This window comes from Ailuropoda melanoleuca, chromosome 20, assembly GCF_002007445.2.
Source record: "Ailuropoda melanoleuca isolate Jingjing chromosome 20, ASM200744v2, whole genome shotgun sequence".
NCBI classification, from domain to species: domain Eukaryota; kingdom Metazoa; phylum Chordata; class Mammalia; order Carnivora; family Ursidae; genus Ailuropoda; species Ailuropoda melanoleuca.
In genome coordinates, this window is record NC_048237.1 from 1081984 (window position 1) to 1098678 (window position 16695).

A 16695-nucleotide genomic window follows, 5' to 3' on the forward strand; every position below is an offset into this window, starting at 1 on the left:
TGAAAATCCCTACCCTGGTTTAGTTTTAAGCAGTACCTGTTTTAATAACTCAAAAAACTGCAAAACAAAAAGTTTAGACTATTTTCAAAAAAAGTTTTAAACCAAAAAGATACAAAGATACCTATCCCCACAAATTCAAACCATATCCACCATGACCAAACTTCGCTTAAAACAGTGACTGAGAACTTCCTAAATAGAAAATAAAAATTCAGAACATCCTCACACTAAAGTACAAAAACAAAAAAACTAAAAAAACCAACAAACCTCCTGATGTCTGCAATACACACTTGTTCACAATTTAAGTTCTCAGTAATGTATACAAAGACACATGAAAATAAAAGAACCTAACGATTAAGAGCTCTGAGACTCTGGGGTCAAATAGCCTTGTACACTACTCTTTGTGAAGTCAATCCCTTCAAAAACCAGATTCTTCAACTGTAAAATGAGTATCACTGACAGTACTTGTCTCATAGGTGAGATATGAGCCATTAAGTACAGAAAACACTGACACGCTGGCCTGGCACATAGCAAGTACTGCTGCTGCAGCAGCTGCTATTACTACATCATTTACTATTATTGGTAAATACCAAAAAAAAAAAAAAAGGGCCAAGGATGCAAACAGGTTATTAGCAAATACTATTAAAGGTCCATGGAGATTTTTTAAAAATTCAACATCACTATAACGGAAATATAAATTAAACCAATTATCTATACTTCACTTACCAAAGAAGGAAAAACATTTAAATTACAAGTCATTTTCATGTATTATTTCTATGAACTGGTACCGTATTTTCACAGGACAGCTGGACTTTTATCAAAAGCCTTAATCCTGTGACTGTTCTTTGACTCAATAATCTCACTTCTGAGAACTCGTTTTAAGGAGACAAGGATGTGGATATTTAGAAAGTGTAACAATATGGGACTGGCTAAATGAACAACTTCAGTACATCAATCCAACTGAATACAAGCAACTATTTAAAAATGGCAATGTACTGACACCAAGAGATGTTCAAGATGTTAAGGAGCACACACAGTATACAGCTGACACCTGATCAACACAGGGAGCTAGGGGCACCAACCTCCCCACTGTGCAGTCAAAAATAAATCCACATGTAACTCAACTACCCAGAAACCGCTGACTGGAAGCCTTACCAAAAAGTTATTCATTAAGACATCTCAGGATGTAGTAGTATTAAATTTTTAAATACTTTTTCAATTTTTCCTCAACAACCATACTGCTTTCATAATTTTTTCATTTTGTGAAGATAGCTTACTGCTACCTTGAGATATAATGACTTGATACACAGCTTCGCCTAGAGTCTGCAAAGATTTCTATAAGCCCCTAAACAGAATTTGGAAAGATTGAGTGCTTCTCTTCCACAAGAGCAATTCAAAACTATATAAAATCGGGGCGCCTGGGTGGCACAGTGGTTAAGCGTCTGCCTTTGGCTCAGGGCGTGATCCCAGCATTATGGGATCGAGCCCCACATCAGGCCTCCGCTATGAGCCTGCTTCTTCCTCTCCCACTCCCCCTGCTTGTGTTCCCTCTCTCGCTGGCTGTCTCTATCTCTGTCGAATAAATAAATAAAATCTTTAAAAAAAAAAACTATATAAAATCAAGAAAAAGGGCCATCTGTAGACCAAATTTTTCACTGGATATTGTTTCATAAACTTGGGGTCTCTCGCTGGTAGTCCCAACAAATACAGACACTTCTCTCTACAGTCTCAACCTCCATAATCAACTGTGCCGTTATTAAATGGTATTCCTCTGCTTCATTCAGAGTGTTATGTCAGACTTAAAATGGGGGTGTGGGACCTGCTGGGTGGGTTGGTAGAGCATGTAAGTCTTGATCTTGGGGTTGTGGGTTCCAGCGCCACAATGCATGCATAGATTACGTAAGATTACATAAAAACTTTTTAAAAAAGGGGGGGGCGCCTGGGTCACTCAAGCAGTTAAGTGCCTGCCTTCAGCTGAGGTCATGACCCCAGAATCCTGGGATTGAGCCCTGCATCGCATCAGGCTCCCTCCCCCCGCAGCTCCCTCTGCTTGTGCTCTCTCACACTGTCAAATAAAATCTTAAAAGAAAGGAAGGAAGAAAACCCCAGCATTTTAGAAGCCTATCACAGTCTTAACCAGAGCAGCTTCTACATAGCGAAACTCCCCTTTGACAAACCTGTTTACTTTGGGAACATTTTAAGTCATTTGAAAAAAAAGAAGTTCCCAAATCTACAAGTATCAAACAATCATCAGAAATATTTAAGGGGCACCTGGGTGGCTCAGTCAGTTAAGCATCTGCCTTAGGTTCAGGTCATGTTCCTGGAGTCCCAGGATGGTCCCCTACCTCAAGCTCCCTGCTCAGCGGGGAGTCTGCTTCTCTCTCCCCTCTCCCCCCACTTGTGTTTTCATTCTCGCTCACGCTCTCAAATCATTAAAAAAAAGAAATATGTAAAAAATGCTTTTCACAGGAAAAGAATTAAAATCAGCATTTCAAAATTATTTCAGTAAGGTGAATAAATCTCAACTGGGAACTAAAACATCAAGAACATATGCAATATATAAAAATAAGCAGCAAAAAAATTCAATGACTTATTACTGCTAGTGTAACTAAAATTTTATGTGATGAGAATACACAGTTTAATCTGTATAAACACCTAGTCAGGAGAACACTATCTCTATACCTGACATTCATGCTTTAAATTTTAGGTCTTAAATCAGAAATTTCCTTTAAATGGTTTAGCAAATAACACTGAAAGAAAATGGAACCATGGCAATCTACGTGGAAGGAATATAGAAATTCATTATACTGTTAATTGTATGTTTGAATATTTTCTTTAAAAGGTTGAGGAAAAGGGGAGCGCCTGAGTGGCGCAGTCGTTAAGCGCCTGCCTTTGGCTCAGGGCGTGATCCCAGAGTTCTGGGATCGAGCCCCACGTCAGGCTCTTCCACTGGGAGCCTGCTTCTTCCTCTCACTCCCCCTGCTTGTGTTCCCCCTCTCTCACTGGCTGTCTCTCTCTCTCTGTTAAATAAATAAATAAAATCTTAAAAAAAAAAGGTTGGGGAAAAGGAAAAAATGCTTCCAAGTATTATAATCACATTTCTACAGTGGCCTGCAAATTGTTTTAAAAATATTACTCTTCAGCTATCATTTACCACCAAGAAATAACACAGACTGGTCACATCATACCAGATACGATTTGCCTAAAAGCTCCGATAATTCGAAATACGTATATTTCAGGATGGCATTTATTTTGATTACTAGCTTACATGGTATCACCATTTACCCAGTCTGCCTGTCTGAAGTTACTTGATTCTTTTTTTTAAATTTCATTTATTTTTATTTTTTATAATAATTTTTTATTATGTTATTGAGATTACTTGATTCTTAATCCTATTTGTAATTTGGGGAGCGTAATTAGTTCAAATCTTACACATAAAATGGTTATTTTTTACATTGTATTATTTCAAATTTACATAAAACGAGCCGCAACATGATCCTTGACTTTCCTCCCAAACACCAAAAATTCTTGCATGAAAGCCCATCAAAATTTCTACATCATGAGCAAGCAATAAAAAGGAATGCAAGTGGTCCAGACCAGTCCCTCTCTCTACTGTACCCATCAATTACAGTTCTGGGAGAGAGCATGAAATTATTTCTATGAAGCTTCCAAATGATGATGATGATGATGATGACGACGACAACGACGACGACGTGTTTTGCTGCTGCTGCTGGAGCATAGACCAGATTCTGAATAGCCAGAGTCAATAATACTTACTTCCAAGATTTAATTTTTCTTTTATTATCTTTCACTGAGTTCCAACAAAATATACTTTTGAAGTCTATCATGGAGTTGTGCTTGGAAAAATCAAGAGTTTTCAGAATTTACCAAGATCATACTGTGTTTTTTTGTTGTATTGTACCCCAGTGGGATCTGGGGAAGCACATATCTGTCGAATCAAATATATTAGTATTTCTGCAATAATATGCATAATCAGTCACTTAATGTAACAGACTATAAATAATCTCATGTCAATTGAGGTCTGGCTTGTCACCAAAGTGTAAAGCTAATGAAAACATTTTCCATAAATTTTTAAATTTCTGAATTATAAATAAAAGATCTTGGACCAGTAGAGAAAAATAATTTTGTATAAGGAAATTATTTTTAATAAGGAAATCCAACTTAAATTTACAACATTCTCCATCACTCAGACCTAAGCAGCTAGAACACAGGATTATACCTAAGTCTGAGAATAGTAAAATTAATATATATACAGGAATCCCACCTTTTGTTACCCTGACCTCAATTTTATCACCAATGAGAATAAACATGCCAAGATTCTCTCAAATTAAAAAAAAAACAAACTAAATTTATCCCTAATAAAAGAACTTCTCAAAGTCCAGAAAGGACCAAGCGCGTGCGCGCATGCACACACACACACACACACACACACACACAAAAACCACACAACATGTAAGCAAAAATCAATCACTCCACAAAACCAATACTCCCACAAAAATAAGACACAACTGGGGAATGCCTTTCTCAGTCCACACGGTAGTATTTTAGGGTCTTAAATACTTTTTGTGTGACAATGACTGCGTTTTTTAAGTCCTTATTTTCAAAAATACATACTGAAATACCTACAGATGAAATATATGAAGATTTACTTCAAAGTAACGTGAAGCAGAGAGGGTAGATACAGGTATAGATGAAACAAGATTACCCAAGGACTGTTAAAACTGGACAACTTCATAGAGATTATACTCCGCCCTCTTGTTTATGTTTCAGAATTTTTCACAATAAAACGAAAACAGCACGATATATGCATACACAGATCTAAAAATAAGGGTATTTACAAAATTTTGTCAGACTGTTCAATTGTTTATAAGAGGGAAAAACAGGAAGAACATAAGGGCCCAAAATTGAGTTCTATTTAAGTAAAATATTGTGAAAGTATGCAATGCATGCAGCTATTTAAATTTTTAGATTTCTACTCATTTTATGTTAATGTTCACATGAAGTAAAAAAATTTTTTTCTACTTGAATGGATGTGCTGTTATGTATGAATGACTTTTGGAAAAGCCTATATACGCCTACTTTGTCCAAATTTTGTCTACAGCCCCATCACAGGAAACACAATAGCCTATGCCCTCAAATGAAAACTTGATTCATTCCACCACAGCCAGACCTATTTTAAAGCTGTTTTTTCAACTTAACTATAAAACCAAACCCCTACCACAGAGGCTGTAGCCATTTACACCCAGTCACAGAAGAGTTGAAGCCTATCTACGTTAAGTTTTGTCTTTAAATGAGAAACAAAGTATTGTGTTGCTATTTATATTACTCTTCAAGCACAAAGTTTCCTTCCAATCCTAACAATGTTGTTTTGCACGTATCTTTCAAGATATTTCCCTATACCTTTACATAGACAATAAACTTCTATAATATGTGCAATGGTCCAAAGTGCTAGAGTAACCAGTGGGGAGGGGGAAGCTTGAAGGGCTAAGTGAGGGAAAACATCAGTGAGGCCATGATCTTTGAGTTAAGAACCTAAATGAAATGAGGAACCTAAACTTAGGAATGTCTCAGGGAAGAAACTTCCAAGAAAAAGCATAGATAGGACCATCCAGCATTCAAGACTCAGTAAGGAGGCAATGCAGCTAGAGCAGAATATACTGTAAAGTGTACTATTCATATGGGAGGAGGAACACAATAGATCATGTAGGGTATTTTGTTAAATCACGGTGAATTTTTAATTTTAACGTTGAAAATAGGGAGCTATTGAATTTCAAGAAGCAACACCTTCAGGCAATCCATTTTTTAAACATTACAATGGAGTAGGACCAATCTAGCTACCACACACTGGTGGGGAGCGGCAAAAGAAACCAAAACCCATTTAATAATGCACAAAAGACAACTAACTGCAGCCTGAAACTGGACCAAGCCATGGCACTGTGGTCAATACTTGTATTTTAAAGGAAGCGCTGACAGGTTACTCCACAAGGCCAAAGATGAGGTTTAAGTGAAAGACAAGGATGGCTAACTGAAATCTGACCTATATGACATAAAAACTGGAGTTTTATTAACTGAAACGGGCATTACCGGTTTGAGAGAATAGGAGCCCAGTTTGGGACTTTTAAACTGATGTAGTTAACATTCAAGGGAGTAGTCAGCTCAGTAACTAAACAGATTGGCATGTCATTCAAAAGAAGTCCAGGCTGATGATACAAGGGTGGGAATCATCAGCTTATAGACGGTATATAAAATCATCTGATTGAATGAAATGACCCAGGGACTGTGAGTAAAAAAGAGAAGTTGAAGGACTGAACACACAATACTCCAACAAAGTGGAAGAAAGAAAAGCCAGAAACAGAACAAAAACCTAGAAACTATATATAAAAAAAATGTTTCAAGAAGGAAAGTGGCTCAACTGGTCAAGTGTGATGAGGATTAAAAAAAGACTGCTGGATTTGGCAATACACCACTCTGGGATGTGTGTGTGTGGTTTTTTTTTTTTTTAAACCTTATTTCTTCAACTAAAACTCACTTTTAAAATGCGTTTACTTCCCTGAAATATGATCACATCATATTACAAAATTTTATAAACCTACATCACAAAGCTACATCGACCTAATTTATTACCTTGGACTCTTTATCATGCCATTTAAAGTGGTAAGAATTAAAAACAAAATATATTAATGATGATTTTTAGTTGGAAACTCTTTAAAAACAGAAGTCCAAAGCAGTCTCTTTTTTGGGGGGGAGGGGGTAACTTTAGCCCTATTGAAGATTTTTTTCTTTTTTAAAGATTTTTTATTTATTTATTTGACAGAGAGAGAGACAGCCAGCGAGAGAGGGAACACAAGGAGGGGGAGTGGGGAGAGGGAGAAGCAGGCTCATAGAGGAGGAGCCTGACGTGGGGCTCGATCCCATAACGCCGGGATCACGCCCCGAGCCGAAGGCAGACACTTAACCGCTGTGCCACCCAGGCGCCCCTGAAGTTTTTTTTTTCAAAAATACTTCATTACGTTAAGTAAAGAACAGTCAATCTAGTATGAGTAAGAGTTGAAATCTGTAGGTTTAACCACCTGGGTTGAATCCATGTGTTACCACATATTAGGTATGCCTAACTTTGAGCAAATTTTTAAAACTGTATTTCAATATTCTTATCTCCAAAATGCTAATGGTGATACACAAACGTTATGATTAAGAACATTAACAATGATGGACATATACACAGTAAGGTGTCCAGGTTACTTTCAAAATGAAAAAACTGAGGGTCTACTTCATTTTTCCTTTCAAATAGGGAAGTGATGTCTTACCCAATGGGTTGTTAGAGAAGTAATCAGTAGTTTCCTACAGTCTGATCAACCTGTCCTCTTCAAACTAATCACAACTGCTCATTCATACACATAAAAAAAAAACTCATCTGTAAAGTCTGGGCAAGTATCCCCAGGCCTAAGATTACTACTTTTTTCATGAGATTAAATGACAGTGACCTACTCTGATAGGTCTTCTAATTTTTTGTCCTCCTGGAACTTTGTCCTCATTACTAACATTCCCCCAGACAACAGCCAGAAGAAAATTCCAAAGAAACTATCTCAACATTCTCCAAGGTCCTTTCAAAAGATTCCTTTTGTTCCCAAGACAACCCAGATATTAAATAAGGACCTTACAAGGACCTGTGCACCATGCTTGCTAACTGTATATCTTTTCAACTTTGTCTTATTCTATGCATTCTTGGTGACTATTCTCCAGTAGTATTTCTTGCTCTGAAGCCAAGGTTTCCCCCCATTTACCTGTGCTTTCAAGTAGGATAATCCACTTCTCATGGATGTTAATTTCAACATCAATTCAAGGTCACTTCACTAACAACACCCTCCCACCTCCATACTGTAAAATTTGGTTCCCTTTCTATAATCTTACTGTTCTTTTCCTTCAAGATTATAAAGTGCTTTGTCACTTTCTCCCCACAATGACCTGTAATGCCCAAAAGGACAGGGCACAATATGTTCTGTTCATCCCTATGCCACAGCCTAATGGTGATTTTCAGAATAAGCACTCAAACGTCTAATGAGTAAACAGCTCTACTTGAATGTTCCACAAGCACCTCAAAGACCAATTGTTTAAACTGCTTTCTCCTCTTACCCTAACCCGCTCCCTTTGTTTACCCAACATCTATCCTGGGAGTCATGCTGAAGCCCTTGCTCATTATCAGAGCAACCACAAAATCCTCCTAAGCTCCTCTCTAGTCCCCATACCACTGCTTTTGACCAGGCCAGCTCATTTTTTTTCTGTGTAGTTTACTATCTTCCTTATCACCTACCTTCAATCTCATTCTTCTCTAAGCCATTTCCACACCATCAGAATGACATTTCCAAAATGAAAATCTGATCTCACTCCCTGGTTTAGAACCTTTCAATAGCTCACACATAGTTTTTGGATAAAATACAAACTCCATAGGATGGCATTAAAATTTTTTTTTTTATAATCTGGCCTTAATTCTAAGGTTCAGTTCAGTTCCCTTTCCCTTAGAAGCATTCCCTGCCCTTTTAAGAGTCAATCAAGTACTCATTTTTACATGCTTTCTACAGGTTCTATGTTTACCTCTAATCACACGATGACATTGTCTCATTCATCTGTCTCCCTCACAAGGTTTTAAGTCCCTGAAAAACTACCTTACCTTTTTGTATCTCCCCAAAAGAACATGACCCACAAGAATTTGCAGAATTAACAAGGACAGACCTATAGTGAACAGCAGCCACACAATGACAGAAGAGTAACACACAAAAATAGCTTTCATGTAACAGAGGGTATCAGTAATACTAGGACCCATAATAATTTCCATTCTTCTTCCAGATAACCTCAGGACATTTTACATAACTTTCTCCCATTCTGTTTTCCTCTGAGGATCCCTTCATTGTTCACTTTAACTGGATTTTATTCTTTTAGCACAAGTAAGGAAGATGTGATTTATCCTAGTAACACACAGCACTGAATATGCCTTTAAAAATCATTTCACTTTTTCTCTCAGCTCAAAATCTACTACAGCAACTCTAGAGTGAGTTATCACGATATTCCATTATAGTCAGTAAAATACTACAGGTTGTGGGGTGCCTGAGCGTCACAGTCGGCTGGGTGTCCAACTCTCGGTTTTCGCTCAGGTTGTGGGATTGAGCTCTGCACTCAGTGCGGAGCCTGCTTGGGACTCTCTTCCTCTGTCCCGCCTTCTAAAATGGATGAGTAAATCTTTAAAGTAAAATACTACAGGCTGCTAAAATTGTTAATTCTTTAGGTACTCATTCCTTCCTATTACTTCTGGGAACATTAAATCCCCCAACATTTGCCGGGCTACGACATCACTGAAAGAGAGATCAACCTACATCTTTTCTGATTTGGATACAGGTTAAAGAGATTTCACTGCTTTTTGAAATTAAAAATCTACCTATCCTTAAAAAAAAAAAAACCCTCCCAGTGAGATAGGATTTTAATATTATGCCATATTTCTTGTGGTTTGATTCATGTTAAATTTCACTAAGAATAATCTAAATGGAATACAGTCTAACTATTGTCACAAACCCAAGGAAGATTACTCTGAATGACAGAAAATTTTTAATAATTTGCAATAATCTAAGAAAAAAACCATCTAATATGTCCTTATCTTGTTGCTATTTAAAACCATTTTCATTCTGAAGTACATGTGAACTTCAGCTGCTCTTTCCAATTATCAAAAATTTTCAGTCAACCCAAGTTAGTAACAACCTCATAACTCCATTAGCTTATAAAAAAACTGAGCTGGCATCCTTTGGGAAACATCTCGAGATACACCAAAATCTTAACCCAAATATTTCCAGAAGCTATCACCTACACCACGTCAACTAGACTTAAATGGGTGTACTTCCTAGTCTTTGCAATGAAACCAAGTGGACCTCACACCTCTTACCATCACCCAGGAAGGGTGTGCATCTGTTCCGAAGGCCCCCCTGGCTCCAGGTCATCCTGGCTGCTGCTGTTCCAGGCTGGGCATCCATGTTGCTGCAGCTTGTGGTTTGTGAGGGGTAGTAGTGTACAGGAAAAGCAGGATGGGATTTCAAGGGAAACAGGAGGAAAATGGCTTTCTGGGAAAATGCCATCACCATCAAAGGTGTTAAGTAGTACCACACACATTTTATTGCAGCACAGTTTAAAAATTTAACAAATGAAAGATTAAAAATAAAAAAAACAAAAATAAAAAATTAAAAATACAGACGTCCAGAGATGCTCTAAAACAGTTAAGTTAAAGATCAGGAAAAATAAGGTCACAGACTTAACAGCCAGTAAAATTCTTTCAAGCCTGGGGAAGGGGATGAGGGCAAGGGTGGGGTTGGGAGAGAAAAGGTTTATGTGATCAATCCACTTAAAAATGCTAATGCCTTCACTTTCTCTCCCAAGATGCAAAACTCCAAAGTCAATCAGGAGGCCGGAGAAATTCTTATGAACATTCAGAAAAACTCGATTTTAATCCGGTTAAAAATCATCAGTGTCATTATCATCATCATCATCACCATCATTAAGTATAATAATAAATAAATAAATAATAGTAACTAGTAACAACAATAAAAAGGAAATCAGCGGAAAGTCAGGAAAAATGTAAAAAAAAAATTGGAATAACTTACTGTAGCTGAAGATCAAAAAAATCTCACTGTAAAAAAACAAAAATAAAAATAGCCCAGATTAGAAAAACGGGAGGTGCAAAAATGTCAAGTCAGTAAAGTTCATTTCTTTTCTTTTTCCAAAAGCAGTTTCCACAAAAACCGCAAGGGTAAAGTTCTCAGTAGCAGACAAGCAAAGCCCTTTCCACATCATCAATCAATCTTAAAAATACACGAGGAAGTAGAGAGGTCAGTTTATGAGAGGCTAAAAGGCTCCTCCTCCTCTAACCCAACTGCTGCAGAAAAAATAGAAATAGAAATTTTAAAAATTACATCTTAAATCCAAGTCCCGTTTTTGGAAACAATTAAAAAAAAAACACCTGTAAATTTGCCGTAGTGCACACCAAGTTGCATCATTATGTTTAAAATGTCTTTATAAAATCAGTTTTGGAATGGGAATGTGTGTGTTCTGGAAGGGTGGGGAAGGGAGGTTAAAAATCAAAGCTGAGCTCCAGTGAGTAGGGATGGGGTTCGCCTTGCTGCCCTGTGAAAGGAGAAGGGACAGATTGAGTCAGAGTTCCTCAGAAATGTTGTGCCCTAAACCCCCAAGACAGAAACATCTGTCCATTGCATGTAACACATTTTGGTAAAGCATAACATTACACGGGGATGGGAGAGCGTCTATAGAACCATCACCTCTCCCAGTGACTGTCTTCACAATTCAATTATCAGTAGGTGACAAAAACTTACTAAATATATGCCTATATTCCCACAAGGGTCTTAAAATCAAAAATCTACATTCAAACATTCCTCTTGATCAGCAGCAGTTTGGACAAAGAAATTATAGAAAAACCAGGCCAACAGATGAAGTAGTGAGCAAATATGAAGATTATGAAGGGGAATGGTCTATCATGAAGATACATACTAGAGATGACATCTATTCTCAAAACCTGTAAGTGATCAAACTACAAGACCTGATAGGTTCTATCTGGGGAATGTTTAAATATGGAGCACATCATAAAAATAAATCAATAGGGAGCTCATCATTCAAGCAACAGAATGAAAAACCACAAATGAAGGAGAAAAGTTTACTAGAGTTACTGAATATTTAATGTCATAAAGTAAGTGAAAATTATGGTCCTTAGTGAATTTGTTTCTGTGGCCTGTTTATAAGCTAGTATACATAGCTAATTTCAAGATATGAATTTTAAGAATCTGACACACAACACCACACTAAAAAGTAACAACATGCAGGACAGACTGGCTGTTTTATCAACTGAAAGATTTGCAATTAGATTGTAGGTCTTTTGAGAAAATAAGGAGATCACCGCCCTCTCATTTCAATACTCAGCCAGATAGTTTTATTCTCCTTTACAAATATAAGTAAACTAGGGGGACCTGGCTGGCTCAGTTAGTAGAGAATGTGACTCTTGATCTCAGCCATGAGTTCAAGCCCCATGGTGGGTGCAGAGCTCACTTCGAAAGCGGGGGGGGGGGGGGGGGGTGGGGGGGGGGGGGGGGGGGGGGGGGGGGGGGTTTGTCAGGGGTGCCTGGGTGGCTCAGTCGATTAGGCACCTGACTCTTGATTTCAGCTCAGGTCACGATCTCAGGGTTGTGAGATCGAGCCCTGCACTGGCCACGGAGCCTGCTTAAGATTCTAACTTCCTCTTAAAAAAAAAAAAAAAAAGAAAGAGAACATAAAAAATAGTAAAAATAAAAGTAAAACGTGTTCCTTGAGTCAATTATGTGTAAATGACAACAAAATGGGTACTAAATCTCAAATTTTAACTGTAAATTTTTTCCAAGTAGCAGACTACTTTAGGTATAACCTGTAAATTAGTTTTACATTTGGATTGATGTGTTAAATTGTACAAAACTATAGGGGCACCTAGCTGACTCACTCTGTGGAGTGTGGGACTCTTAATGTCAGGGTTGTGGCTTCAAGCCCCACGTTGGGTGTAGGGATTTCTTAAAAAAATAAAATCTGAAAAAAAAATTGTACAAACTTAAAAAAAAAAGTTGTAGAAAATGTACACACTTGATTATCTCTACGGCAGTGTTTGTGATGTCCTGTTATGGTGAAACTTTCAATTTTCTTACTTAAGTCACAGCTTGAACCCGGTACTCAGGATCTTCACAGTATGTTAAGTAACTTTGTGGCTCATCTACAAATAAATCCTTTGCACGTGTCAGAAGACAAACGCTCACCAAGTAGTTAATATGAAAAGAAACATTTACATTTCTGAAAGTCATAAAGATGTCTTCCAAAACGCTATGTTAAATCGATGAGCTACCAACTCATAAAAAAAGATCAAACAACTTTAGTGCCTAATTATAATGCTTTGCAATTAACAGTATACCTAAATTATACTTTGTCAAACCTCTGGGAGGTTTGGAGCCCTTCTTCTAAAGCACTATTCTCAAAGTGAGGGATGCCAACCAGCACCAAGTGGCACTTATTTGAAATGCAAATTTCCAAGGCCCACACCAGACTTAATTAGAAACGCGGGTGGTGGAGCCCAGCAATCTATTTAACTATTCCCGATTCTAATGTCGGTTCACACTTAAGAACCACTATGAGAATTTCATGGGGAACCTCTATCCCATAGTTTAGAGTGGTATAAAATAAATCCAAGAGCATCATGACCTATCATAATAAATGCCCAAGAGAATTAAAAAACCCTAATGTAATCCTTTTCCCCTTTTATAAACCCCAACTTTCTCACATCTAAGACAACACTTGCAGTTATGCTACATCAAATAGTGCTGGTTCTCACCTGCCAATTCTCTAACAAATCTAATATGTACAAAACCATCATCTTCCCTGACCCCAATCAGAATGAATATATATATTAAGTATAAGCAAATAACGTAAATTATAATTTTACAATTATAAAGCTACTCCAAGATTAAGATACATATTATAAAAACTGCTTTTAATATAACTTTCTGTACACTTTTCAGCCTTCTGACAACATAAGACCTGAACAGAAATCAGAAATTAAAATAGTACAATGTCTAAGCACCCTTTTAAGTATGAAACTGAAATCCATAACGTTTGACGGATTTGCCTAACACAGTAACGGGGCTGAGGGAGATGGGGATACAGTTCTCTTAACTCTTAGGCCAAGATTCTTTGTCACTCCCCAGCTAACACCTTAAAATAATTACTTAATATAATTTTTAATATTAGAAATTTATTCCTTGGGGCGCCTGGGTGGCACAGTCGTTAAGTGTCTGCCTTCGGCTCAGGGCATGATCCCGGCGTTCTGGGATCAAGCCCCACATCAGGCGTCTGCACTAGGAGCCTGCTTCTTCCTCTCCCACTCCCCCTGCTTGTGTTCCCTCTCTCGCTGGCTGTCTCTGTCAAATAAATAAATAAATAAAATCTTTAAAAAAACAAACAAACAAACAACTTATTCCTTGTTCTTACAGCAATTCCATCCAATACATTGCATGCTGTATGAAACCCACTAACGCCCTAATCACAAATATAAGGAATGTTTAAATTCTCTACAGAAGGAATAGCAACTAACACCAAGCATTCCAGTGCAATGAGCATGAGAAACACAATTTCAGAAGACCTGCAATTTAGTCATCCTTCCTCTTTAGCCACATTAAAATGCTACTAAAGCCTACCTATCTGAAAACACCTCTAAAATTGTTTGAGATTAATTCTGGGGCCAAACTTTCCAGATGGTTATCAACTCAAAGCAACGGTTTCCTTGATACACGCTGATCCCAAGAAACCCATATTCTAACAGGTCAAGGCAAGAAAAGTGCCCTTCAATTAATTTCAATTTTTATCAATTGTTATTAAATATTACTTCCTTACATTTCTATTTGCCTACAATATTTATCACATTTGTGACTTAAATTAACTAACCACTGCCCTTATCTCACTTCTTTTCTGCAGTGATAAAATTTTAGTTTTAAGCCCATGTAATAATATACATGTTTATGTTTTTTGTAAAGAGCAATGCTTTTAAATCCTATTACATTATCTACATGGTGAGGGAACTGACAAATCCATTAACTATTCCGGAAAAAAGTACTTTTACCTTGTTTCCTAAAGGATGAATCTATCCTACAGTATTGGTTTAAATTTTGATTAACAGTTTTTGTGAGAGAACATATTATGAAAAAGAAATCTTCCCCTTCCCCAAGTATCAAAAAAAAAAAAAAAAAAAGACGACTTCTTGGATAAGTGAATGGGATACTACTTTGAAACACCTATGTAATTTTATAAACTTAGCGAACATTTTTTAAGTTTCAGGACTTAACAAATAGTGGGCACTTTAACACTTTAATAAAAAGTATGTAGTTCCTAAAAAGTATGCGTAACTACATACTTTTTACAGATAGTTTAGATATTTTGGAAAATTAATTCCAGAATATCCTGTATATCAGGTTTTAAGTTTGTATTAGAACGTTAAATTAATAACTGCCAATTCTCGTAATTAAATATTTTTCCCAAGTACGGTTCGGGAATTTCCAGTTACCGCTAGTGACTGCTGTATTAGGTTCTCGTAAAGATTCAAATACAGTACTATCAATACATACTATTCCAATAGCTAGATAAAAACCACTTGACGAAACTAGTAGAGTCAAATTCCTTAGTAGTTCCGCTACTGATTTATTATGACCCTGGCAATCGACACTCTTGTGCCTCTCAGGTTCTGTCTGAGAAAGATAGTAGTACCTACCTCAAGCAAAGTTCCACTAACTTATATATTTCAAGTGATTTGTAACCTGCAGATAAAAAGTAAGCCAGCTTTAATTATTACTGTTAATATGTAAATGAGATTACAATATTTTTTAAAAAAATAACTGAAAATAACTACTTCGAGGTCCGCCGTTGCTCAGAGAGATGTAAAATAAAAAGTAATCAGTAAAACGTTAAATCTATTGTTACGATATTTACTACTCTTACGGCCTGCGGTACGCTCCAGATTTTAGAGGCTCGCGGTACAATATATACTTGGTAACCCTTACCCATCCCCCGCCCAATTTTTAAATTTAACAGACTTCAGCACTACGTGAACTTCAACTGTATTAATGAGCATCTCGATCTTCCCTTTCATCTCGCTCTTGGAGTCCTCGTGGTCGTAGAAAATGAAAGGAAAGCAGCCGTTAACACAGAAAAAAGAGCGAAAAAGGAAAAGGAAGTTTTCCCTGTCGATCGTGGCCTAAAGGACACTAGGTTCAATCTGCGCAAGAGCTGAGGCCTGTAAAATTCTCTCCCGCATAAAACCTAACGCCCCAACGCAAAAAGAATAAATGGAGGCCTGCTTACTCTACCGAGGGTAGGGTTAGCTCGTCTTCTCTCCCACACCCCCTCGCGCTCGCCGAGGAACCCAGCGCCTGCCCTGCTTCTGCCCCCTCCACTTACCAGGAGGGGGAAGGGAGAAAAGATTCGATTCTGAATCTCCTACTCCCGGGTTCTACGTGGAGAAGCCAACTGCTGCTCGAGGTCGACAACGCGGCCGCACCGCTCAGTCTTCGCCTCTTCACAAAATGGCCCCCGAGTCTCCTCTGCCGCCGAAGCGAAGGCCTAGCCCCCGCCCCGCTACCGAGAATTGTGCTATTGGCTGCGACTTTTCTCGCTCCCGCTTCTAATTAGACAGTTCTACCGCTCTTCACAATTCTGCCCAATCACAATCAGTAGTGGGTTAGACTATGCAAGAGAATTTCCACATGCGTGAGAGAAACTAGTTTGTAAATGGTTACTTTTCCTGTCATTTATCACCTGAGACGTGCTTATTGGTCACTCTACCTGACGAAGCGCTGGGTGGTAACTCGCCTTTGTATCGCGCACCGCTTCACATCCGGGTATCCGGGAGGTCTGATTGGCGGCTGTATTCTCCTATCCCCGCTCCCTAGAGCGCCTAGCAGAAGACCCGCCCAGATCTCAGAATTCCCGCGGCGTGGGGGCGGGGAAGGACTGAGGGATTTTGTTAGGTTGCCGGCTCGAAGGATCTGCCCTAGCACGGGGCCTAGGAAAAAGCTGACGCGCTTAGTGAATCCTCCACCGAATGTAGCTAAAGAGAGGACTTTTCTTAGA

At 38.0% G+C, this 16695-nt stretch overlaps 1 protein-coding gene across 11 annotated transcripts in view; it reads right to left on the reverse strand.

Annotated features, from left to right (window-relative positions):
- The window catches only part of HNRNPC (heterogeneous nuclear ribonucleoprotein C), a 57072-nt gene extending 40894 nt beyond the window's left edge, over positions 1 to 16178 (reverse strand). For 4 of the 11 annotated variants that reach the window (XM_019808555.2, XM_019808554.2, XM_019808553.2 and 1 more), the window contains exons 1-3: positions 16024 to 16177; positions 15338 to 15383; positions 10656 to 10681 (exon numbers count right to left, since the gene is read on the reverse strand). The gene's annotated coding sequence lies outside the window, so the exon portion shown is untranslated. Of the gene's footprint in view, positions 1 to 9936; positions 10590 to 10655; positions 10682 to 11011; positions 11176 to 15337; positions 15384 to 16023 lie in introns of those variants that run through there. The other 7 variants (XM_034648622.1, XM_034648623.1, XM_011235516.3 and 4 more) reach the window with 7 other exon arrangements.
- Positions 16179 to 16695: the final 517 nt, after the last annotated feature.